Raw genomic sequence first — 26,532 nt, forward strand, 5'->3', positions numbered from 1 at the left:
TTGCTTTGATCGACCCCCCCTTGTAGCTCATGCTTGAAGCTCATTGGAGCCCTCCACGCCTAGCCAATCACAAGCAAGAGTCATACCAAGCAGCAAGGGTAGCCTTGGGACAAGTGTCCCCCTTTCCCCTTTGAGAGAGAGGACTTGATAAATGCAAAGACAATTAATTAAATTTTCTAAATTATCATTGGACCCCTTGGGTGGCCAACCAATAGGCTTCAGGCACACCATGAGGGTAACATGAGGAGGAACTTGACAAGTGTCCCTTTTGCTTTCTTTGTACCAAGCATGCCTTGTGTGAGTGTGTGGGTGTTCTCTCTCATCCCCCCTCATGTAAGCCTCGCCCCCTCCTTGTAGGGATTGGTATTAACTTTTAGACACCTAAAGCCACTCAACCTTGGGCCTAGTCCTCACCACAAGCTTGGCCCTTAAGCCCCTCAAGCTTGGATTGGGTTCTCATGTCAAGTACAGCCCTAGCATCTCAAGCATGACAAGCACCTCAAGCATCTCAATCATCGACCACCTCAAGCATCTCAGTCATCAGGCACCTCAAGCACCTTAGTCATCAAGCACCTCAAGCACCTTAAGCTTGGGCTGGGTTCCCACCTCAAGCTCATCCCTAGCTTACCTAAGGTCAAAGGACTTTTACACTAATTATTGGAATGGAGGTTTTCAATGAGGCTAACCCTAAGGTCTTATGCTCCATTGGTTAGCATTGCTCTTTGATAGACCATCTCTCATATGCGTCCCTTTACCATTGGCCCCATGTTGAGATAGACCTATAAGCACATGTCTATATCTTAACCCTTGGTCCCGTTTATTCTCCCACATTAAGTGATCAATTTAATATGAGGAAATCATTTGGGTTAGAGATTAGATTTTATGACATACATCAATGCCATGCACAATATTCCAAACGCCCTTTGACATAAGGACATGTTGCATCATATTAACCCACATAGGGTAATTGTCCCCATCCAATCTATCATCAACAACAAACATCTTGAACACATCTGTGTTGTTGTCAGCCATGGCAAATGCTACACCTAATGTGAAAACTGCTCAAAAAGAGGAGAAACAAAACGGGAACAACACGTGCTATATAGCACAAACCATAGAAGATTGTAAGGGACATGTTGTGCAAAAAGCGACACTGACAGAAAAATTGCACAAAATGACGAAATAGCCTGCACAGTACTGCCTATAGTGGAAATGAAGGCTGAAATGAGCCGAATTAGAAATCTAAGCAGATCGAGCTCTACGACCTTACCCAAAGTATTTGTCAACCTGTTGACGCTCGCTAAAGCTCACAAAAATTGTAGAAAGTGAGTAGGCGTGTGTAGGAGCTGTTATATTTTCACATCTTCATAAATACAATAGTAGTCAAAAGCTACCAGTAACACCTACATATAACCCTTAACAAACCATACAACATAATGGATTGCCCAAGAACGTGGTGGATGTCCGACCAAGCCACCCTCAATAAACATGCAAATGCATATCATCACATACCATCCACAAACATGAGCATTCGGCTGTTGTGGAGCCTACACCAAAAAAAATAAAAATTACATTTAGATGCTAAAAGCACTTGCTCGATAATGTGTGTGGGTAATGTATGCTCCATTGAACAATATACACCAAAGGTATCTCTGTGATCACAAATGCATAATATTTTAACTATTAGAATAGAATGAAAACTAAAATTCATACATATTAACAAATTCATAGCCATTGTGATGCCTCAACATCCAGCTCACTCTGCTAGAACGATCCAAGCATGTCAACACCGAGGTTAAAACGTGTTGACTTTAAGTGAAAGACTTCTCCACTACAACAATAAAAATGTTATAGAACAAGAAAAATATATCCTTTGAAAGTTACAAAACTAATGTATCATTGAAAAAGATGGTAGCTTACCTGACAGACCCTTCTAGACTTAGCAGTATGGGGCTTTTACAATCAATCACCCCGGGGCGAATCTCAATCGCAACATGGGTTTCATTTTTGGATTTTTGAGATTTCTTATCATCGAATGTTGGCTGCCAACAATTTTGTGTGTGTGTGTGTGATTTTCTTACATATTTATATCTATTTGTTTATTTGACATAGATTCAAAAATACCTAGAGAATATCCTCTTTGAATCCATCCATTGCCTGAGGGTCACGCTTTATTTTGGTCTTTAGCTTTTGAGGAGGAGCATGTGGAACCTCCACTTGACTTGTCCTTGCATCCTGGTGGTGAGTACAATCAAAGGAGTTAAATAAAAATAGTACATGCATTGTTTAAGAGACAATGTACTTAAGCACTATACCGGTGTGGTTTCTATTTTTGATGTAGAATTTATCTTCTCACTACTTTTAAGTAAATTTGATGTTTGTTTGCGCTTCAATTGAACATTATAATTTATGAAAATTTAGAACACACATATAATAATGCAATACTTTTAAAAAAAACGAAACTTATAGCTTTGTCATAGCCATTGAAAACTCGTCATATGACCATCTTGTCTCGTGCTCGCTTGTGTGAGCCCCATGATGCTAGCCCAGTTTTGCCAAATTCATCTATCCATGACTCCTTTGCTATTTTTCCTTTCTACTTATGTGTGCAAAGCGCCCATCCCCGCTCTCCTTGTTTTCTCTTGCTTTTCTCATATTCCTTTCTGGAATTCTTAAGCTTGTGCTCAACATTTAAAAATCAAGGCTTGCTTTGAATGCGTGACCTAGAAGAAGTGCATTAGTGTGTTTTTATGTTTCCCTTTGGCCGACCTATTGGAAGCGGGTGGTAGGACTACACTTTCACATTGATGCTTTGTTCAAGGTGGCGTTTCATATCCACTATCTTCTCAAAACACTGATGTTTGCTTATATGTTCTACAAAAGCAAAACAATACCGCCACCATCTCTTGGATTCATCTTGGTTACATTGGAAATAGTTAATTTCCTAGACGATGACCAAACTATCAAAAATCAACCTCTCTCCCTCTCTCTCTCTCTCTCTCTCTCTCTCTCACACACACACACACACACACACACACACACACACACACACACACACACACATTTGGTCACTTCTTTGATTGCTTCTTTTATTTGACCATTAGTGCATTGTTGATAAATTATTGCTTTTGCCCACTATCATATAGCTTTTATAATTGGTTTTCAATATGCTTGATAGAGCTGATGGACATATTGTCTTCTGTATAAATACCATGGGTATTGTACCTTGCTAATTGGGAGAATTTGGCTCTGTGATGCATGATGTAGTGGTGGTTTGCCTTGCAGCTGCTACTACCCTTGTTTATGATATACTTATTGAAGCTACTTACCCTCCTGAAAATTTAACAGGGCTTATGAATAGGTAAGCCATGTGGACCCTCCCCCTTGGTTCAGTTAAGTGGGAGTTTGGATGAGCTTTTATTGCTCTTATCTTCCCAATGCCAGGTCCTTCCCCTGATCTACCTGGGATTTTATGTGATTTTGTGTGCTCTATTGCCCCTTTTCATCTTTGGTCTAAACTCATAGATGTATCTCTTGATCTACCGACGAGTTTCTCCCTCTATTGTGCTAATACTATTCTTTTCCGCTCATGCTATGTGTACCTCAGTGATGTAGGTCCTGCTACCGGCTCAGATGCCCGCCCCTTTGATGTGCTGACTGGCCTCCCCTATGGATTATACAAACCAAGGTTTCTTGAGAGGATGTTTCCCAGGTAGAATCCTCTTACAAGATGCCACAACATTCTATTCAAAAGGTGAGGGTTCTCTATTTCCCTCACTTAGCCTTGCATTACCTTTTTGTAATTTGAATGTGATGAGTACTATGCATCTCTTATTTGCTGCATAACATTGTCCACTTTTACAAAGGAGCTTGTTGGGAGTATTGTAGCTTCTCAGGTCTCAGACTCGCTTAGCCTTGCAATACTATCTAAGTTGAATGAGTATGATGGTAATTGTAACAGAATTAGGTTAATAACATTGATTGTAGTGGAATTAACGTGACAATAATGAGCATTTTATTAAGAGAATTCCTAGAGAAGATAGAGACGGAATATTAAAAATAGCAATATAAACATGACACCTAGTTAGCTTGGCATGAACAATACTTGTAAAAGAGAGATAATTAGAGAAATTAACAATAGTTGAGGGCCGGATTTTACTTGGAGCCGGTCCCCCTCCAAAGGCTTTTGTATTATATGTTCTCCCATAAAGAGAGACTCGGTACAATACATTCTTTGTGTTCCTTGAGACCTTGTTGATGCCATGAAGATGGACAGCTTCTTGCACCAAGATTATGGTCAAAACAATAATTAAACTTACTTTCAATAACATAAACTTGTCCCCGACCTCAATCCCAAGACCTCAAACACCTTCAAAGGTGAAGAGAGCTGGCAGGGAGTGAGGAAAGTGAAGAGGAAAAAGATGTAACATACGAGAAAGAAGTATTCTCCTTACCAGATATTACTCTTAGAGCTTAGCTTAGCATAGTAATGAAGGTCGTAGAGAAGATGAACATGCCGTTGAAGCTTGACTCTTGCTTGGATTTGCATTCCATAGCCAAGAGGTGTTGGTGTAGGCTCTCTACTTCTCAAGCTTGGAAAAGGAGATGGAGTTCTTGCTCGACACATGAGAAAGTGTGAGTGTGTGTGAATTCGTGCTGAATTTGTCAGCCTTTTTCCACTTCCTTGGTCGACCCCGCTCTCTCCTAACTCTCGCCTAGACCCAATTGGTCCATGCTAGGGCCTAGCCAATCAAAGGTCTCCAACATAATAGGCAAGGGGTGTAGCATTGTGACAAGTGTGCTTCTTTCCCCTATTGAGAGAGAGCTTAATTCATTTATTAGTTGAAGCTAAAATCTTATTGGCTCTCTTAGCCAATATGAATTAAGCTAGTACATGGTCTGCTTAATTCTAATTGGACCCCTTGGTAGACTATCCAATAGGAATTCAATGGGTCTTAATTTTTACTGGTCCTTTTAATAAGCTTTTCTAAAATGTTTAAGCTTAAGTCTCATCGGTCCTTCCTATTATAGGCCATCCAATAGGATTCATGCTTAATTGGGGGCAACATGGCTAGGGACTTGACATGTGTCCTTTATGCCCTTTTTCTCTTGGGTAAGCCTAGAGAGGGTGTGTGTGTGTTCTCTCTCATCCCCCTAGCAAAACGGCTCACCCCCTCCTTTGTAGGGATTTGTTGACTTTTGAGGCTCAAGCACCTCAAGCACCTACAATTGGATGTAGTTCCTACCTACTGATCCTAGGCCTAAGGACTTTAACATTAACCTTTGGAGGTTTTAATAAAGCTTAACCTAAGGTCTTTTAAAGCTCCATCAGGTGCACCTTGCTCTTTGGTAGACCATCTCCTTTTGGGCCCCTATTGAGAGATAGTTATCCCTCCTCTTGGCCCCCCTGCTGAGATAGGTCTAGCAACACATATCCATATTGTTCCCTTCTATCTTCCCATATTAAACGATCAATTTAACATGAGAAAATCATTCGGGTCAAAAGTTAGATATTAGTTTTTATGACAGTAATTGTGCATCTTTACTGAGAGAGTGAGTCGAGATATGGGATGTTATGTTATGGCTAATGTTCTCTGCCACAACTTTGAGCTTGCTGGATTCACTACCTCTTCACTGGTTTTTTCAAAACCCATTGGTTGTTACAATTATTTTTGGCATGGAGTTTGACTGACATAATGGGAAATTTTTACCTGTGATGCTTATGTGGCTTACTTGCCACGATAATTTTATTGGTTATCTGAAATAGATATCTGCTTTACTGATGGTTGAATATTATGCTTTGTCTGATGAATATAATATCTGCTTTCATAGCTTTGTCGGCTAAAAAATCTGATGGTAGTGAGGTTTTGGTTTGTTTCTAACTTGATATGGGAAGATAATGGGTTATGTTCTGCTGATTCAAACCTGTGTTATCTAATTTGAATGTTATTTCTTTGAGAAGAATAATTGGACGGACATTTGGAAATATTTTGCTCATAGAATTCTGGTTTGATAAAGATGTCATTTTACTGGAGAACCAAAGTTGTGTATAAGTATTAGTTTTCAAAATTGTTTAAGAAATATTCTCTAATAGTAATAAGCTGTAAAATTTTAGAGCTAAATGATGGGATGGACTCTCCTCCTACAGTGTGATACTTCAGAAACTCTCAAGGCTTTTTGATGACTTTTGTGTCAGATTATGAAGTAAGGATAGGATGGTTATGGGTAGTTTTTACATGTTCCAGACTTGACCTTTTTCTCTTGAAGTCTGACTGAGTTTGGAATACTCGTCCAGCTTGCATTTTGATGACTAGTAGCTTCTAATTGCCCTACTTGATTTGATATTTATTACACACTCATAGCAGAGCTTTGGTTTGCTTTATTGGAAGTAGAAATTAGGTTAAATTATGCCGGCTTTTGGCTTTGTGGTGGCTCTTGACTTGTCCTTGCACATTGCATGGATACTTATCAAGACTTATTGTTGCTTCTCTGCATTCATTATAAACAATCAAATTTTTGAACATACTAGCCCCTAAAATTTTTGTTTTGTCATGGATATAGGGATTGATATACCAAGTCCATCTTAATTTTATGATAAGAATCCCTAAACTAGTGCACACTATAAGATTGGTTGCATTGGATGCAATCACTCCTGGCTATGATTGGGTATTTAGATAGCTAATTTACCATTGTTTAGGCATGGTGTATGACTTTGATTGAAAAGCTAAAAATATAGGTTTTCTAAAAAACATTGGATGGAATGGACAAAATTGAATGAATTGACTTAAATTAATAGATACACTTGAAAAATATAGCTTAACTTGGATACTTCACACTTGAAATAACAGAAAATTTCATAAAGATTGATTCATATTGTATTAGCAAAATACATTTTTTCACATTAAAGACAAGCCACTTGAATCAAAAGTGGTGATGGCCTTTTGATCCCTTTGTGGTTTAAGTGTTTAAAAATGAAGGGTTAATTATGCTTGTAAAGATCCGAAAGATATCGCTTGGAAAATATGGTTTAACTTGCATATTTCATACTTCAAATCCTTATAAAACAAAAATTTATATGATTTCTGAAACATAAAATGTTGGGAGAAGAGGGGGAGATCGACCGCTTAAATACTCAACACAAGCTTCCAAGCAATCACCATCAAACTGTCCACCTCTTCTTCCAATTTCCAAGCACACACACTCACCTAGACATAGCTTAAGAGAGTGGAGAAGAGAAACTGCAAGAGAAAGGCCTAAAATCTAGCCCCAAACTCCACGGCACCTCACTTGTGGAGTTGGTATTTAATATATTATTTTGAGTTTAAGGTGCCAAAAATTGAGGCCCCTCTTTTACAACCACTTCACTTTTGTATATGAGTGAAGCTCGTTAGTTCTTGCATGACCCATAAGGGGAGTTCCCACTACAACTATTTACAGAGCCATAGTGGCTTATTGAAATGATGTTCGAAGATACTGTGCAAATATAAAATGGCCAAGAGTAATTGCCGTCGCCTCTTCATCAACTCCCCACATTCCACTCTACAAAATCATCATCAACTCAATTAGTAAAATAAATAGACAGCACATAATTAACCATTACGCCCAGCTATCCCAATTGCAGCTAACCACCACAACAGGAGGGTGCCCAGTCTCGTAACATCCATCCCACCAGGGATAGCAACTGTCCTCAGTTGCTCAATAGAGAAATCAACTGGACCGTGAGTGATGGAAAGTGTGGAGAAGGTCGGGAAAGTTGCGAAAAAACTTTTCAGGCATCCATTTGGCATCCTCTCTAGGGTGGCCCTTGAAAGTCAAAAGGTAACGGTTATAAACCATTCCAGTGCGTGTAGTGGTGGTCTCATGGTCAACTATTTTGTCAGGGATGAGTTGCTCTTCTTGGTCTACAAGTGAAGGTGGGTCTTCATAAATGTGGTGTGTAGGTAGGGGTCCTCGGAATGGGCGTAAAAGACTAATGTGAAAGGCATTGTGAATGTGCCAATGTGCAGGTAGGTCTAAACGAAAAGAAACATCATTAATGACAGGTGAAATTTTGAAAGGTCCATAAAAACGAGGAGCAAGCTTAACAAAGACATTAGTATCAACACTTTTGATCCTTCGTTTTTCGATGCGAAGTAAAACATGATCACCTTCTTTGAATTGGTGTGCCTTGCGGTGCTTGTTAGCATGCTTGGTGTAAAGTTCTTGTGAGTGTTTAATGGAAGAATGCACACTTGCATAAAGATCATGAAAGTCAGTAGTGAAATCATCAGCGCGGCAGGCACAACATTAGAAAGACGTGAAGCAGGAGTAGGAATTGAGTGACCATATACAATTTCAAATGGAGATTTACCCGTGGCAGTGTGAGTGGTGTTGTTGTATGCAAATTGCAAAATATGTATGTAATCATCCCATTTCTTAGGTTGAGAAGAAACATAAGCCTTTAACAAGTCAATATTGCCTTCACTTAGCCTTGCATTACTTTTTGGTATTTTGAATGTGAGGAGTACTATGCCTCTCTTACTACTCCATAACATTGTCCACTTTTACTATGGAGCTTTTTGGGAATACTGCAACTTCTCATGTCTTAGACTCGCCTAGCCTTGCAATACTGTCTCAGTTGATTGAGTATGATGGTAATTGTGCATCTTGGCTGTGCACCTTTACTGAGAGAGTGAATGGGGATATAGGATGCTATGCTATGGCTAATGTTCTCTGCTATAACTTGGAGCTTGCTAGATTCACTACCTCTTCACAGGTTGTTTTAAAACCCATTGGTTGTTACAATTATTTTTGGCATGCAGTTGATTGACATAATGGGAAATTTTTACCTCTGATGCTTATGTGGCTTACTTGCCATGATTATTTTACTGGTTATTTGAAATAGATATCTGTTTTACTGATGGTTGAATATTATGCTTTGTCTGCTATGTATAATATCTGCTTTCATAGCTTTGTCGGCTAAAATCTGTTGATATCTTTGCTTCTAAAATTTGTTGTTTTTTTTTTCTGACTACAAGTATCTTGACCTTTGCTTAAAACGAGTGAAAATTTAGTAGGATACGATGTATCTACAATTATGCCAAAACTGTTTTAAGGCTAAGTGTAAATTTTTGGGAAGGATGGTATCTTTCCAGGTGATGGGCTGTAGAATTTTGAAAGTACTTCTTAGATTACCATAGCGATTTCTTTTCGGCATACTATATCACTGACATAATTAGTGTAAAATTGGAACGGTGCTACATTCTCAAAACTGGGTTTTTGTTTAACATGTGTCTTTAAACAAACGCCCGATCGAAAGAGGAATGCTCATTCATCTTCGATGACAATAAATGTATCATGTGACAGTGGCGAGGTTTTGGTATGTTTCCAGATGATATCGGAAGATAATGAATTATGTTCTGCTGATTCAAACTACTCTCTCTCATACACACGCATACACCTATGAAAGACTAGTATGTGAAGAAGGTGAGTCTTGTTCCTCCAATTCTTGCACCGGATTCAATGGAGAGTTACCGCTTTGTCGAAAGCCATCCAAGGGATCCTCTTTCACCGTGCTTGCACAAGCAATTTGAGCGCTTGGTACGTTCCATGAGAGCTCTCCTTCCTCACTTGAGAAGACTCTCTCTCTCTCTCTCTCTCTCTCTCTCTCTCTCTCTCTCTCAGCTTGGGGCTCCTCCTATCTATGCTCACATTCGTGCCTTGGATGAGTGAAGATACAATCCATTTTTTTGAATTAGGTATCTATTAAAAACTAAACTTGGGATCAAATCTAAACTCGGGATCCCAAGATTAGTTGTAAAGATTGATGGCCCGGATCTCGTGCGCCCCTCTTTTTGAACGTGCACCCCGTGGCACTTAAAGGGAGGGAGGAGAGGCGCCCACACTCTCTCTCTCTCTCTCTTAAATTATAATTATAATAATTATCTATATATCTATCTATATACTTCTGTTGGGAGAAGAGGGGGAGATCGACCGCTTAAACTATTCAACTCAAGCTTCCAAGAAATCACCATCAACCTGTCCACCTCTTCTTCCAATTTCCAAGCACACACACTCACACCTAGACTATGACATACACACACACACACACACACACACACACACACACACACACACACACACAATAAACAGAAAATTGACATAGTCATGCTTGTAAGAGAGTGTAAGAGATGGAGACTAAATTAGAGAGTACACAACAAATAACCATAGCTTAAGAGAGTAGCAAGAGAAAGGCCTAAATCTAGCCCCAAACTCCACGGCACCTCTCTTGTGGAAATGGTATTTAATATATTATTTTTGAGTTTAAGGTGCCAAAAATTGAGGCCCCTCTTTTTACAACCACTTCACTTTTGTAAATGAGTGAAGCTCATTAGTTCTTGCATGACCCATAAGGGGAGTTCCCACTACAACTATTTACAGAGCCATAGTGGCTTATTGAAATGATATTCTAAGATACTGTGCAAATATAAAATGGCCAAGAGTAATTGCCGTCGCCTCTTCATCAACTCCCCACATTCCACTCTACAAAATCATCATCAACTCAATTAGTAAAATAAATAGACAGCACATAATTAACAATTACGCCAGCTATCCCAATTGCAGCTAACCACTACAACAGGAGGGTGCCCAATCTCGTAACATCCCTCCCACCAGGGATAGCAACTGTCCTCAGTTGCTCAATAGAGAAATCAACTAGACCATGAGTGATGGAAAGTGTGGAGAAGGTCGGGAAAGTTGCGAAAAAACTTTTCAAGCATCCATTTGGCATCCTCTCTAGGGTGGCCCTTGAAAGTCAAAAGATAACGGTTATAAACCATTCCAGGGCGTGTAGTGGTGGTATCATGGTCAACTATTTTATCAGGGATGAGTTGCTCTTTTTGGTCTACAAGTGAAGGTGGGTCTTCATAAATGTGGTGTGTAGGTAGGGGTCCTCGAAATGGGCGTAAAAGACTAATGTGAAAGGCATTGTAAATGTGCCAATGTGCAGGTAGTTCTAAACGAAAAGAAACATCATTAATGACAGCTGAAATTTTGAAAGGTCTATTAAAACGAGGAGCAAGCTTAACAAAGACATTAGTATCAACACTTTTGATCCTTCGTTTTTCGATGCGAAGTAAAACATGATCACCTTCTTTGAATTGGTGTGCCTTGTGGTGCTTGTTAGCATGCTTGGTGTAAAGTTCTTGTGAGTGTTTAATGGCAGAATTCACACTTGCATAAATATCATGAAAGTCAGTAGTGAAATCATCAGCGCAGGCACAACATTAGAAAGACGTGAAGCAAGAGTAGGAAGAGAGTGACCATATACAATTTCAAATGGAAACTTACCAGTGGCAGTGTGAGTGGTGTTGTTGTATGCAAATTGCAAAATATGTAGGTAATCATCCCATTTCTTAGGTTGAGAAGAAACATAAGCCTTTAACAAGTCAATAATAGTGCGGTTGGTGACTTCGGTTTCACCATTAGATTCAGGATGAAATGCAGAAGTGAAGTCAAGTGTAGTGCCAAGATAGTCAAACACAGTAGTCCAAAAAGCACTACAAAATTTTGAATCTCGATCAGAAATAATCACTTTAGGCAAACCATGATGTGGGAAAACAGTCTTAAGAAACAAAAGTGCAGCTTTATGTGCTGTGAGTGTTTTCTTACACGGAACAAAATACGCTTGTTTAGAGAAACGGTCAATAATAGTCCAGATCATGTCACGTTTGTGCATTGTGAGTGGGAAACCAGTAACAAAATCCATTGAAATATATTCCCAAGGTCTTTCAGAAATGGAGAGAGGGTGTAAAAGTCCCAATTTCTTACCTGTAGCTGCTTTGATTTTTTGACAAATCAAACAAGTTGAAACATACTGTTTAACATCCATTTTCATAGTAGGCCAATAGAAATCACAACATAAATTTTGAAAAGTTGCAGCAAATCCTCTATGTCCAGCATAAGGTGGTTTGTGCAATTCTTCAATAATTAATGTATGGAAAGGTTTAGTAACAAACAATTTTTGTTTGAAATAAAGGAAGTTTTCTTGAATAGTGTATTCGAGAAATGTGTGTACAGAATTATCAAGCATGTGCAACCATGTCGTTTTGAAGTCATCATCATGTGCATAAGTGTCAGACATAGTGTCAAATGAAGTTCCCGTAATGGTTGATAGATGATTAAGTGAGGGTCTTCACTCAACGCATCAGCTACAACGTTTTCTTTACCAGGTTGGTATTGAATGTTGGGTTGAAAACTTTGAATAAAAGCGGCCCACTTAATATGTCTATCATCTATTAAGGGCTGAGAAAGTAAATATTTGATACTTTGTTGATCAGTTTTAATGATCAAGTCATTACCCATTACATAGTGTTTTCTTCATACGGTTTGAATTTACGACTTTTGAAAGCAATTGGATGGTTATCTTGCATAAGGACTGCACCGATACCTTTTCCACTAGCATCAGTGACTACCACAAAGAATGGTCTTTCAAAATCAGGCAATTGCAATACACGTGCATTAGTCAAAGCATGTTTAAGTGCATTAAATGAGCTTTCTTGCAAATCATTCCATTCATAAAGCGTGTTTTTCTTCAACAAGAGAGTCAAATAATGTGATTTATAAGCAAAATTACGAACCAATTTCCTATAATAGCTGCAAAGACCAATAAAAGATCGTAGCTCATGCAAGTTTTTGGGTCTAGGCCATGATTGAATGGCTTCAATTTTCTTTGGATCGACATGTATTCCCTTACCCGATACAATGTGTCCCAAATATTCAATGTCAGATTGGAAAAATGAACTCTTTTCAGGATTCAAATACAAGTGATTTTGTGCAAGCAGATCAAATACACGTGGTAAATGTTGTTTATGCTCTTCTTCAGATTTATTGAATACCAAAATGTCATAAAAAAATACAATCACAAAATCTTGATGGTCAATGAAAATTCTATTCATCATGCGTGTGAAGATAGCTGGTGCATTTGTCAAACCAAATGGCATGACAAGAAATTCATAGTGTCCAGTTTGTGTTCTGAAAGCAGTTTTGTAAACATCATGTTCAAACATTTTGACTTGGTGATACTCTGACTTAAGGTCAATTTTGCTAAAGATGTTTGCCCCTTTCAGTTTGTCTAATAGATCATCCACTCTAGGAATTGGAAACCTATTCTTAATGGTGATCTTGTTTAAAGCCCTGTAGTCGATACACATACGAAAGGTTCCATTTTTCTTCTCGACAAGAAGTACTGGAGCTCCGTATGGTGAACTACTAGGTCGGATTAGGCCTCGGTCAAGTAAATCAATGATTTGAGTTTGTATTTCCCTGTGTACGGTAGGATTTACACGATAAGGTGCTCACAAGGAGGTTCACTACCCGGTATGATGTCAATTTTGTGGTCTTCTGGAGGTGACGGTGGAATTCCAGGTGGCAGATCATGGATGAAATAATCTTTAAATTGTGAGAGAAATTCATCGTGTGTGGAATTACATGAAGTTTCAGTTTCAGCAGAAATTTGATTTACCACTACTAGATATGTTTTCCCCTGTTTTCGAATTGCTCGTTTGGCTTGAGTGTGAGAGAGGAGTGGAATTTTTTGATGTGCCAGTGTTGCTTGGATGGAGAAATTTGTATTATTATGAGTGAGAGACATTGTACGTGTTTTATAATTAATCAACGGATCAAATTCATGACGAAATGGAATTCCCAAGATCATATCAAGACCATGCAATGGTGCTACCAAAAATGTGCGTGCTTATGTGAATTCCCAATGCAAACTTCAACAGTGACTTGAGTTTTACAATTAAAACTTTGATTATTAAAAACAGTTTTGACCTTGTGAGGTGATGAGATTTCAAAGAGTGATAGTTGTTCAATCGTGTGGAAATGAAATCATGGCTACTACCATCATCTAACAGAATGGTGACATTTTCACCCTTAACAGTGCCTTGCACTTTAAACAAAGTGTGAGGAGATATAGGAGTACCTGAGAATGGGTTGTCATCGTTATCATAATCAGGATCGTATCCCTCACCGTAGTTAACTTCCACTTCATTGTTGTCGGGTGTAGCATCTTCGATGAGGTTAAGAGTAGCTCTGTTGGGGCGGTTGTTGTTGAAGGGTTTTTGACTTGAATTTTTGTTGACTCCATTGGAATGGCCATTGGATTGACCATTGCCCTTAGCATGACCATTTGGGCACTTAGCTACATAGTGACCATACTGAAAGCATTTAAAACACTTCACCTTTTTGTTACCATTAGAATTTGGAGGAGAACGTTGGTTGAAGGAATTTTGGTTGCCTCGTTGCTAGGTGTTGTTGTTGTTATTGCTCGTATGAGGTTGAGCAGTTGTAGGAGGATTGTCGAATCTACGTCTTTTGAAAAAAGTACGGCTTTGGTGTTTGCTTCTGTCAAAGTTAGGAGAGAAAGGAGGTCTCTTGTTGCGGTTAGTGTTAGCAGGTTGATCAGTGTGAGAGGAATGTCCACCTTTCTTCTTTTCTGCGTTGAGAGCCAAATTAATAGCTTTTGATAGAGAATTTGGTTCGAACATATCTACCTCAGCACTAATTTGTAGTGCCAAGCCTGATATGCACTTTCGCTTCAATTTCCTATGACTGTGCGCGTATGTCGCACGTGTCAATGCAAGGAACTTGCCGATACACCGTGTGTGAGCCACAAATGGCTCCAAGCACACAACAAGCCTAAACTAGTAAGCTCAAAGATGGCGTTGGTGTGTCACTCACTGCTCTACGCTTCTTGTCGTGGAGGATTCCTCGTCGTGAAGAGGAAGGAGATGCCGCTACGCCGCGCTCAACCGCTTCACCACCGTCGTGCCGTCGCAATGCTCGATCGCACACTCTCTCTCTCTCTCTCTCACGCATACACACACACAAGGAGATGAAGAAGAAGAAGATGGAGATGGAGCAAGAGCACTCTTCTATTGCACAAATGAGAGAATGAGTGAATTTTAGGTTTAGTTTACTTTTATATGAGCTCACCCCATTCACACTTGGGTGCCCATGCTTAGCCAACTAATCCCTTGAATGTTCCAGTTAGAGTGCGCCTCTCATCGGCAATCACTCTTACCCTTTTCCTATTGGACCGACAAACCCGGTACCTGACTCTATGGAGTAAATAATACAATGTTCGTCATAGGTGATAACGTGTCCGTGAGCCATGAGGGTTAACATGTCCCCCTTCCTGATGTAGATTCCGTCCTCGAAAGCTATTGAGTTGAAGCTCGTTCGTTGAGGTGGAAGAGCATTTGAGATGAATGTCCTTAGCCTTCTTCAGTCACTGCAAAATCAAACAACATTGACACGGTAATTGCATTCTCATAAGCGATTAAAAAGCATATGCAGTTGTAGGCAGACAATTTGATTGGTAACAGAATTTTAAACCTTTTGTCAGCAATAAACATTAAATTGCAATATAATCAAATGCATAAACAGTTGTAAAGGTAAAAAATTAAACAGTCTGGGGTCGCTAATTTAACGATCAAAAAGCACTAAAGATCGACTATTAATACCATGGGTAAGCTTCTTAATTTTCTCTGGTCAATTAAGTTGTTTAATCGTGAGAGCCAAGTATTTCATGTTCGAGGGATGACTAGAGGCTATACCTAGAAGACCTTGTAGTTAAGATACGATAAAAGGAATTTCTCATGAAATCATCGCCTGACTGATTACCTTTTCTTTGACCCCCCAAAGTCTTTTCACAGTGATTCAATTTTGATGTGTGTACTTATTTTGTATGCCTTGGGTTTTTTGCTTTTCAAGGAAAAGCACCCACACTGGGAACCTCTAGGGCTCTAGTACCATAGGCGATACATGTGAGTGAAGTATCCAATCAAGCTGAGATTTCTCTTCCAGTTTAAGATTTTACATTGTGGCACTTTGTTTTTTTTTTTTTCATTTTCAGCATTTTTATTTTGTAACTTTGGGGGGTCATATAACACTGTTACACCTCCCCAGGCTCATCACACTAGTGAACTCCCTTTATAATACTTAAGCTAAAGGTCAATAGGGACTAAGCCCACTAGAAAGCCCTAGTACATTTCACACAATGCTGCCTAAATCGGATTAAGAACCTAAGTAACCATTGATTATTAGGAAGGCATTCCCCATGGTATTAAGAGAAGATCTCTAACACCTAACTCGGTCAAACTGGACTTGCTTGATGTTTAAACCTAGACAAGTGATTATGACAAAAAATGACATTGAATTTAATGTTTGGTACTAAGCAAATGCGCTGAATATTATGCTACCAATCACAATCAAGGTAGACAAACATGGATGCAAAAAGATAAGGGGCAATGCTAATGGACAAGAAACACCTGTTTGTGTTGATGGTCGCGCTTGATTTGAAGTGTGAATGAGAGAAAGATCCAATGAAGGTCCAAATCCTAACCACAACAACATGTTCCTGTACACACTATGAAACACAAGAATACATCTAGGAGGCACATCAGTGGGAAAAAAGAACTTTGGTAATCACTCAACTCTAAAACAGAAACACTCCTATCGTACTAATTCTACCTACCCTCCATCACTCGAGTGATGAGGATCAAAGGTGTTTTATAGCATAGGTTTCTGTTTCAGTGTACCGGATGCGAATGTGTAGGTCCGAGTCAATGTTTTGACTTTTATTGTGCATACTCGTTTGCTAATTGCTCTTGCTCTTTTACTTTTTTATCTTGTTTTTGGGAGTATAAGTTTTTATATATACAATCCCTAAGATTGGGAGATTAAGAGGTCAGGGAGAAAGGTTGAGAGAGAAGCAAGTGAATGATGGATGTCAACAAACACTCCCCCCTTCCTTGGGTAGATCATACCGTTTGAAATGATGTCGTCACCCTTTGAAACCAGTTATTCCAAGTTGTTATAGGTGAAGGCTTTAACCAATAGTTTTCGACCGCTCTATGCGTTTCATCTAGTTGCAAGGGTGGTAAGGTACTCTCCCATGATTTTATTTGCAACATTGTTGTAGGTGGTGAACTTACAACGAGAGGTGGAAACTCTTTCTTTCTTGTATGGATATATACAATGGTAGGTGGAGGTTGTGTCGAAGCTTCTATTTCCGTATAGGAACTACATGAAGAGCAAGAAGCTTCATTTTCTTTCCCTGTTCCTGAGCTAGGTGGAACAAATCGTTCTTTCTTTGGTACCCAAACTAGCTCTGGAGCGGGTGTGTCGCATTCCGTGATTTTTTCCTTTCCACGATCTTCAATTTGTTTTGGAGCCACAGGATTGAGCTCACATGGGGCTGGTGACAAGTAAGAGCACAATTTACGTTTTGGCACCCAGATTTGATCATTTCCTTCATAGTAGCCTTGGGATTCCAATAGTTTTTTAAGAATCCAACGCCACATTTTCTTACTTTTCTTGGATCGAGTGGTACGTTTCTTACAAGGCTTCTGTTTTTTAGCACTAGCTATGGTCGCTAAAGAAGCTTTAGGGATCCACTTGTATGTTTTCTTTGTTATATGAGGATGAGTTTTGACAGAAGCTATATGCATTGCTTGTAGCATATTTAAGGGTACGGGCATTTCATCCCCATCAGGTGTTACCCAGGTCGTCCCCCTATTTCCCCAAGTGTCTATGGTTGCTGCTAGGTGGATCCAATCCACATTGTCCGACTCATCCATCCCAGGTAGTGCATCCATGTCAGGAGAATCTTCTCCAACATTAGTGTCCGCTTTACACGTGTAACAATACTGCAATGGGGCCGAGTGAACTGTGGTGTCAGATCTATGATCAATTATAAACCTGTTTCCTAGAGGATGTCGTCGACCTGTCACAAGATCCACTCCAATGACAGAATCTTGGAACTGCAGGTAGACATGGTTTTTCGACCAGTCATGTACCATTTTTGCTTCCCTCATGAAGGACGTCCTAAAATCATCTCCAATCCATAGTGTGTTTGGAGAAATCCATAACAATGAAGGTAATCCTTATTTTATGTCCAAAGACCTTGATCTTGAGATCTTCTAGCATCCCAATAGGTTTAACAATAGACCCATTGGCCATCTTCACTACTATGGTTGTGGTCGCAAGGTGAGGTGTTCCAATAGTTTCCCATTGAGGAAGGCTCGAAGAGTTGAGACTAGCTCAGGGTCTTTATATAGTTTGGACATGATGGTGGTTCTAACTTCTGAAGACATGAAATCCATCAATTTGGCAATGTTTAACGGCACCTTTTGGCCTTGAGTCCCTTGACGTGGGGAAGATGGGATCTCCATTTCTTCGATAGGATCATGTAGTCCCTCTGTAAACATTCTTTCCATCAAGAAGTGAGTACGTCCACTTTCCCATGACTTTAAGTCACTTGCTTCTTGGATGACACTAGGTATGGCTAAGGGTCTATGGTCTTGGTGAGGTTGTTGTTGCGTAGGGAACACGGTGTCTGTAATCTGGATCTGCCTAGGTGTTGGTTCTAGATCCCTTTGGGTATCTTCTACCAAACTCTTTAATTGCTTGACTCGCTCAATCTCCTCTGTAGGGTTTGGGTAAGTTCCTATTTTCTTTTTGGATCCTTGCCATTGTGGCTCATGAAGATCTTCCTTGTTGGTTCCTATGTTAGTGGTCGTTTTGGTCTCCATGGTTTCACCTAAATCAGAATCCTCTTCAGCATCATTCATATATACGGGGTCATCACCAATCCCTATGTTGGTCTTTGAGAGGGTTAACAGTGACTAACATGTTCAATAGCTTGCAATTCCAAAAACGGTCAATGTAACCCTGTACATCTTCATTTCTACCCTGTTGAATTAAATCCCACTGACGTCGTGCTTTACCTTTGTACTGTGTGGGCAAAAATTGGGATAAAAACACTTTTTTTAATGCATTCCATGTGTGTGGTCTTCTTTCATGTTGTTTGGTGGCGTTCCACCACAATGCAGCGCTGCTAGTGAGATGATTGGATGCACACTTTACCATTTCACGCTCGGGAAAGTCTTCATCATGAAAATAGTCATCTAGTTGACTAACCCATGCTAGAATCGTGCTAGCATCTTTAGTGCCATCAAAATCTTTGAAAGTGAAGGCTTTTCTGCTAATTTTGTTTTTCTTGGGTGCCGGTGCAGATTCGGTGCGTGCAAAATGCAATAATTTATCTTCAAGTTCTTTCCTTTGCATGCGTTCATATGTGAGTGATTGTTGTAGATTTTGAAGTTGTTCCGCAATCGTGGGTGCCTGGCGAAGGTGTGCCATGATTGCGTGTTTTTTATGTTTTCCTCCTTTTTTTGTTTTTTTCTTAATTTTTGTTTTAAATAAATATTTAAATGGTAATGCTTAAAAAGGCTATTTGGTGATATTCACAGATGCAATATGCGGAATAAACGAGTAAAATAAATGACAGAAATGTAATGTACTTAGCTGAGAAATAGCGGTGGCGTCCAGTCCGGAATGGCGGTGCGCTAGGAAATTGCCAGAGAAATAGACGGTCCGACGGTGCTTTACCGAGCCAGTTGAATTTTGTAGCATCCGGTCTCCCTTATCCTCCTGAAAGAAGACAACAATATCGATTGTAGAAGAAGTCCATAGGTTGATAAATTTTTTTGATTAATTTGACGATGTTCAAATTCTTGGCAAGTAATTTGGCAGCTCCATTGAGATAGTCGGTGTCAAGGAGGAAGTAAGTTGGAAGGGCCGATAATTTTCGTTGCAAAAATATTTAGCAAGTGGGGAAATCTCCTGTGCCTATATCAACCCGTTGACTTGCAAGAAAGGAAAGTCGAGCTTCTTGGACTTACCTCGGCGGTTGTCCTTCCACTTCTTGGTGGCACGAGTTCGATACTTCTTGGAAAATGGTGATTGAATGAGGAAGACCCAATTGGGTTGGCAAGTGGAGCCAGGGGGTATAGCTCACTTGGTAAGGGACTTGAGCAGAATGGTGGGACTCGAGGTTAAGCATGATTTTTAATTTTTTATAAATAGGGTTGATTTTGGGCGGCTGACCAAAGACCCAATGCTTTAAGCCACACTTTTTGATAAAAGCGCGTACACTTTAGTGCATGGTGGCGTGCAGTTAGAGCTGTTGACAACGCGAGGGCCTGCAGAAGTTGCTACAGCCTGTAGAGAAGGCTTCTCGACCCACGAGCAAGAAGGACAAGTTGTACACGCACCTCGGGCGACCAGTTTGAGGGCGACTTGGCTAATTTTGGTGGGGGTCGACAGTGCTGGGAGTTGCGACCAAAAGCCTGTTCCCACGTTGATTGGAGAACCCGAGCCTCTTAGAGATGCTAGTTGAAGCCGAAAATTGCCCAGATTAAAAGTTCTTGGAATCCTCTTGAATACCTGTAAAATTTTCTCTTCTCTTCTTCGCCGCTTCTTGATTTCCTTCAATCTTCAAGTCTTCGTAGCAAGACTTCAAAGCTTTGCCTATTTCAAGGCTTGCCGATTTCAAAGCTTCGACGGTTTCGAATTGTGGTCGATATAGATTTTCCTTGATTCTTGATCGAAGTCTACGATTCCTTAATGAAAAATTTCACCCAAATTTCTAAGATGTACCTATGCTTTTGCAACCATAGCTTCTTAATTGACGAATTGGAGTCTTCTTGTTCGTATAATTACTCCAATTGGACGGAACCTTCGCTCTGATACCACTGTTGGAGAAGAGGGGGAGATCGACTGCTTAAACTATTCAACACAAGATTCCAAGCAATCACCATCAACCTGTCCACCTCTTCTTCCAATTTCCAAGCACACATACTCACACCTAGACTATCACACACACACACACACACACACACACACACACACACACACACACAGAGTAAACATAAAATTGACATAGTCATGCTTGTAAGAGAGTGTAAGAGATGTGTAAGAGATGGAGACTAGATTAGAGAGTACACAGCAAATAACCATAGCCTAAGAGAGTAGAGAAGAGAATCTGCAAGAGAAAGGCCTAAATCTAGCCCCAAACTCCACGGCACCTCTCTTGTGGAGTTGGTATTTAATATATTATTTTTGAGTTTAAGGTGCCAAAAATTGAGGCCCCTCTTTTTACAACCACTTCACTTTTGTAAATGGGTGAAGCTCGTTAGTTCTTGCATGACCCATAAGGGGAGTTCCCACTACAACTATTTACAGAGCCATAGTGGCTTATTGAAATGATATTCTAAGATACTGTGCAAATATAAAATGGCCAAGAGTAATTGCCGTCACCTCTTCATCAACTCCCCGCATTCCACTCTACAAAATCATCATCAACTCAATTAGTAAAATAAATAGACAACACATAATTAACCATTACGCCAGCTATCCCAATTGCAGCTAACCACTATAACAGGAGGGTGCCCAGTCTCGTAACAACTTCATTAAAAAGGCAGGACTCATGTCCATGTGGCTCTTGCTCCATGCACCCACACAATGCGAGCCTTGCTGCATGCAGCCATGGGAGCCAGCCTGTCCAAGCAACCTCGCCAACACTCTAGGATAGCACTCCAGTCGGCCCGGGGGGGGGGGAGAGATAGGATGTGCGCATGCATAGTGTAATGGTCTGGTTCCGATGAAAAAGTGATGCAGGCCCACCAACACGTCCGCACACCCCTGTACAGCTTCGCCGTCTTCCTCACCGCCGCTATCGGAACATCATTGCTCTGTAGTTACAGTTTGACACCGGTAGCTTGCCGTTTGCAATGGAGGCTTACATCTCAACCACAAAAAACTCCTGATTTTGTGGATGTTGACTCCCGCCATCTTCAATCGGAGCCTTTGGGCTGTTCAAGCTGTGCATGTGCGTGAACCTATAGTCGATGTAGGCCAAGAGATCGTCCCCCTTCCATCGGCTGCCTGGGCGCATGTGCGCAGGCTGAGAGAGAGAGAGAGAGAGAGTTCTAGCTCACGTCCACTTAGCAACGGACTCACCTCCTCGAGTTGTAGGTTGACTCCTTGACTTCCCGAGACTTTTGAGCTTCACCTTGAGTACCGGACAACACACCTTGAGCTACGGGCGCACTAGGGTTTTATAATATGGATCCCTCTTGCTCCAAGTTCTACCTTTGTCAGCATCATCACCAGCAGATCCATTATCTCCATACGATGCTCTTTGTGAGTGGGCATGTTACCGTGTGACAATTTGTATCTGTCAAATTTTCCTCTGCTTGCATGAAGATTCATTTGAACCCTTTGCTCCCATGATTAGTAGTTGGATTCATGCTTGCTCACAGCAATCTCTCTCGCTAAAAAGCAGCCATAGCTGGTTTTTCTCTCATGTCAGACCCGACGCCTCGTTAGTTGGCAACCATACCTCCACAAGTCTCTCTCTCTCTCTCTCTCTCTCTCACACACACACACACACACACACACACACACATTACACACACACACAATGGCAGGCCGTAGGAGCAGTGTCAATAGGTATTGACCTAGTATATATGACAAACATTCTCCACCTCTCTCTCTCTCTCTCTCTCTCTCTCTCTCTCTCTCTCTCTCTCTCTCTCTTTGTGCAGGATTGCAACAAACAACATTAGATGGGCGACCTGCTAATTCTTTTGTTTAAAATTTCTCTACAGGGGTAGTTCCCACCACTAAAAATCCGCATTGTATAGGCCATTGTGGTTCTAATCATTCCTAAAAAATCTTAGAGGTTTTTGCATCGTTCGTTATTAGATGTTAGAAAAAAATAAAATAATAATAAATAAATAAATATAAATATATATATATATATATATATATATATATATATATATATAGAGAGAGAGAGAGAGAGGGGAAGAAGAAGAAGAAGAAAGCTTCTAAGATCAAAGAAACAACCCCAAAAGATCCTCAAAGATATACCGATGAGTCTTAAGGTGAAGAGTTGCTACATCTCAAGATACAGGGGAGAGAGAAGCAGCAGACAATGTAACAAGGAAAATACAAATGTTTGACAAAGAACAGTTGAAGAGGATTGTATTAAGTTGTAACGATGATCTCATAGTATGTAGACATAAGCCATAGGTTGAATAAGATGGTAATGATGGAATCAAAGGGACTAGAAATCCACATTCACATGCAATTATCAATGCGCATACATCCATAGATACTTGAAAGACAATGGTTTGAATATAAGATGTACAATAGATAATAGTATGGAAAGTTGTTGGATGCATTGTATATTTATGAGCAAGATCACTAATAACTTGCTCATGTATGGTTTTTTATTTTTGTTTATTGAATTAGTCCACCACAACAATAAGGGATTTGAGTCCATATAAAAGAGGTAGCTACACAAGGGAAAGCATCCACATGAAATCAGAGATTGGGGAGATGTACAATAGATAATAGTATGGAAAGTTGTTGGATGCATTGTATGTTTATGAGAAAGCTCATTAACAACTTGCTCACGTATGGTTTTTATTTTTGCTTATTAAATTGGTCCACCACAACAATAAGGGATATGCGTTGAGATAAAAGAGGTAGCTAAACAAGGGAAAGCTTCCACATGAAAGCAAAGATTGCCCACTAGGAGATTGTGGTATGATGATAGTGGAGAAATGTTATATTGGCAAAGAGAAGAGCCCGATGAACTAGAAGGAGATGATGAAGGATAGGAGGAAGAGGCCAACGCCATCACTACCTTAACAAGAGGGTTGGTAAGAGGGTTGAGACATCAAAGGAATCTCCTTCGCTTGAGTAATTCGCCCTTGGAAATCGGAAGCCCTCAGGACCAACTAGTTGCGGCAAGCTAGCTGGGTGCAAATCCATTATCTTGCGGGAATGATGCTCTTGAAGCCCTCCCCTTGCAGGTAGTTACATATGGATCTCGAAGGGTTGTTGCCATCGCCTTAGAGCAGAGGGACAAGCCACTCTAGTTGCAGAAAATCGTACTGCAATGCAACCATACCTCCTGTAGGTTTTGTTTGTGGTTGTGCAAGCCCCCCCCCCCCCCCCCTGTGTGTGTGTGTGTTCTGTGTGTGTGCGTGTGCAACCAGTCCCTATGCTTTCGCTCCATGTTTGCCAGTGATCAAAGCCTCTCCCCCCTCTTAATAATGTGATGCAGGGGATATGCTTTACAGGCAAAGCTTCATGGCAAAATGGCACATTTAATCTTCCCTACTCTCTCTCTCTCTCTCTCTCTCTCTCTCTCTCTCTCTCTCTCTCTCTCTCTCTGCAGCCAGCATGTGCTCTCTCTCCTTGTTGAAAGAAGAGGAACAGAACACTTGAGACGATCGTAGACATGATAGCAGAAGTGAACAAAACAGTCTTGAGAGGGTTAAATTTTGAATTTGTGGGTTAGCACAAACTATTTGTGACTACCGTTCATAGGAAGAATTGCTGGGTCCACAAGCTGTGAGCATACTCCCTTCTCTCTTGACTTTGCGTCCCTCAAAGAAGTATTGTGAGTGCATGTGAGTGATTGCCTTTTCCAATCTTAGCATATTGTCATTTTGGATCTTGACTTTGTGTGTGTAGGAGTCTTTGTCCCTCGTTGTTCTCAACAATGAACTTGGAACAATGGGCTCACATTTAACATTTTGGAAACAATTGGCACAAATAGGCAGTTTTTGCAAATGATTTATGTATGCTAATGGTTCTAGATCTCTTGAATTACTATATATTTGCAAGGAATATGATTCCTAAGTTTCTTGCCTTTTCTTTTTCATTAGTTTTGTGCCTTTCTACGACTTACCTAGCCAAGTGTATTTCTAGAATGCAATATCAGGATCTACCTGCACAAGCAAACATGGAGGGGAAGAGAATAAGACCGCTTGTTAGATGTGGGTAGTGGACAAGGTCCAAAAATGCCTATTCGGGCACTTTGGTTGTTGTCATACACAATGGAAGCTACACAAATTTACTGCTTTTGAAATTTCTCAGTAGTGAATCAAAATACACTCCCTCGGTATGCGCAAGCCTATGTTCGTTGCTCGCGCGCTTTCTGCTTTGCATGTCCGCTATTGGGCGATGGCATGGGCGTGTGTGACAAGGACCTAAGTCTGTGAGCTCACTTAAAGTGTGTGCTAAGATTAGGATTTGTACCAAGGTAGTAGGATACATGTTGATATTTGTGATAGTGGGTAAGAACACATACTTAGGCAACACATTAGTCAGTACGAGTGTGTGACCCGTCCTCTTAATGGCGAGGGGTGACAAGCATGGTGATGCAAGTGAGCAAAGGAACGAGAGAAACATCAAGCAAGAGAGACAAAGAGGGAGAGAGGGAGTGCGCTACCTCGGCCGACATGTATACCAAGTGTCATCTAATTTAGAAAGCATAAAAAGTGTTTGATGAGCTAGCTGTCTAGGATACCCTCTCTTGGAGTGTTTTGATTGCGGGATATGCCCAACAAAGGCAAGGCAAGAAGCTCGAGGATGTTTTTCACAGGATGCAAATTGAGGCCATCTCTTCATATGCAATTAGATACGCTTGCATTTTGAAGGCATGTGGCAATATGCAAGACACCGATGTGGCCAAAAGAATTCACGGGGATATTGTTAGTCAGGAGCTCTTGAAAGAAAATGTTGTGCCTAGCAATGCCTTGGTCGACGCATATGCCAAATGCGGTGTGCTTTAGAAAGCATAGAAAGTGCTTGAAGAGCTACCCGTCTGGGATGTTATCTCTTGGACTTCATTGATTACATGATATGTGATTAATCACTTACACTTTCATCTTGAAGATGTGTGCCACCACTCAAGACGTTGATACGGGCAAAGGAATTCACGATGATATTGCTAGCCACAGGTTGTCAAAAGAAAACATCGTGGTTGGCAATACCTTGGTTGATATGTATGCCAAATGTGGTATCCTTCACAAAGCACAAAAAGTGCTTGAGGATCTATCTATTGGGGATGTTGTCTCTTGGAATTCATTGATTGCAGGATATGCCAATGGGGACAAGGCTAGGAAGCTATGGGCTATCTTCATCAGCGGATGCAAGGCGAGGGCATCTATCTAGATGCAATCTCTTACGTTTGCATCTTGAAGGTGTGTGCCACCATTCAAGATGTTACAAGACTCAAAATAGAGATTGGACCTTTCGTGTGATTTTACGAGGGGACCATCAAAGGCTCAATATAGATGTAACTTTGACTAGTACCCTTTTTGTTGTTGCCGCAGGCCGATAATCGTAGGTACATATTGGTAGACTTTTAAAACAATCCATTAATCTAAAGATTCTCTTATTCCCTCCCCTTGTCGTCGAAGGTGCTCCCTTCCCTCTGACGATCACCTTCGCCAATATACCCCCCTCCATTCTGCCCACAGCGCCTGCGCCCATGCCTGCATTCGTCCCCAAGCCTTCCTCTCTGCCACCAGCCTTGCTATGTCCTTGCATCGTACTGGCAAATGGCCATCCTTTGCACCCAACTCTGCTTTGCCTCCCGTTCTTCCAACCCATCCTGCAGGTCTATCAATCATGCATGAAGAGCTCTCTCTCTCTCTCTCTCGGGATAGTTTTCCACGATGTTAAAATACTCTTCTTCTTGTTCTTCTCGCCATTTAATTAACCGAGTCAGGACTCAGCATGCTGAGAGAGAGAGAGAGAGAGAGAGAGAGAGAGAGAGAGAGAGAATTTCCTGAGATTCCAGCTCGTATTATATAGTGCGACTTAAGTATTTAGCGT

The 26,532-nt window shown here is 40.6% G+C and overlaps 1 pseudogene; it reads right to left on the reverse strand.

Annotated features, from left to right (window-relative positions):
* Positions 1 to 1,349: 1,349 nt before the first annotated feature.
* Positions 1,350 to 26,327, reverse strand: LOC147421268 (uncharacterized; annotated as a pseudogene).
* Between the last annotated feature and the right edge of the window lie 205 nt (positions 26,328 to 26,532).

The sequence above is a fragment of the Adiantum capillus-veneris genome, chromosome 28 (assembly GCF_014529385.1).
Source record: "Adiantum capillus-veneris isolate H3 chromosome 28, ASM1452938v2, whole genome shotgun sequence".
NCBI classification, from domain to species: domain Eukaryota; kingdom Viridiplantae; phylum Streptophyta; class Polypodiopsida; order Polypodiales; family Pteridaceae; genus Adiantum; species Adiantum capillus-veneris.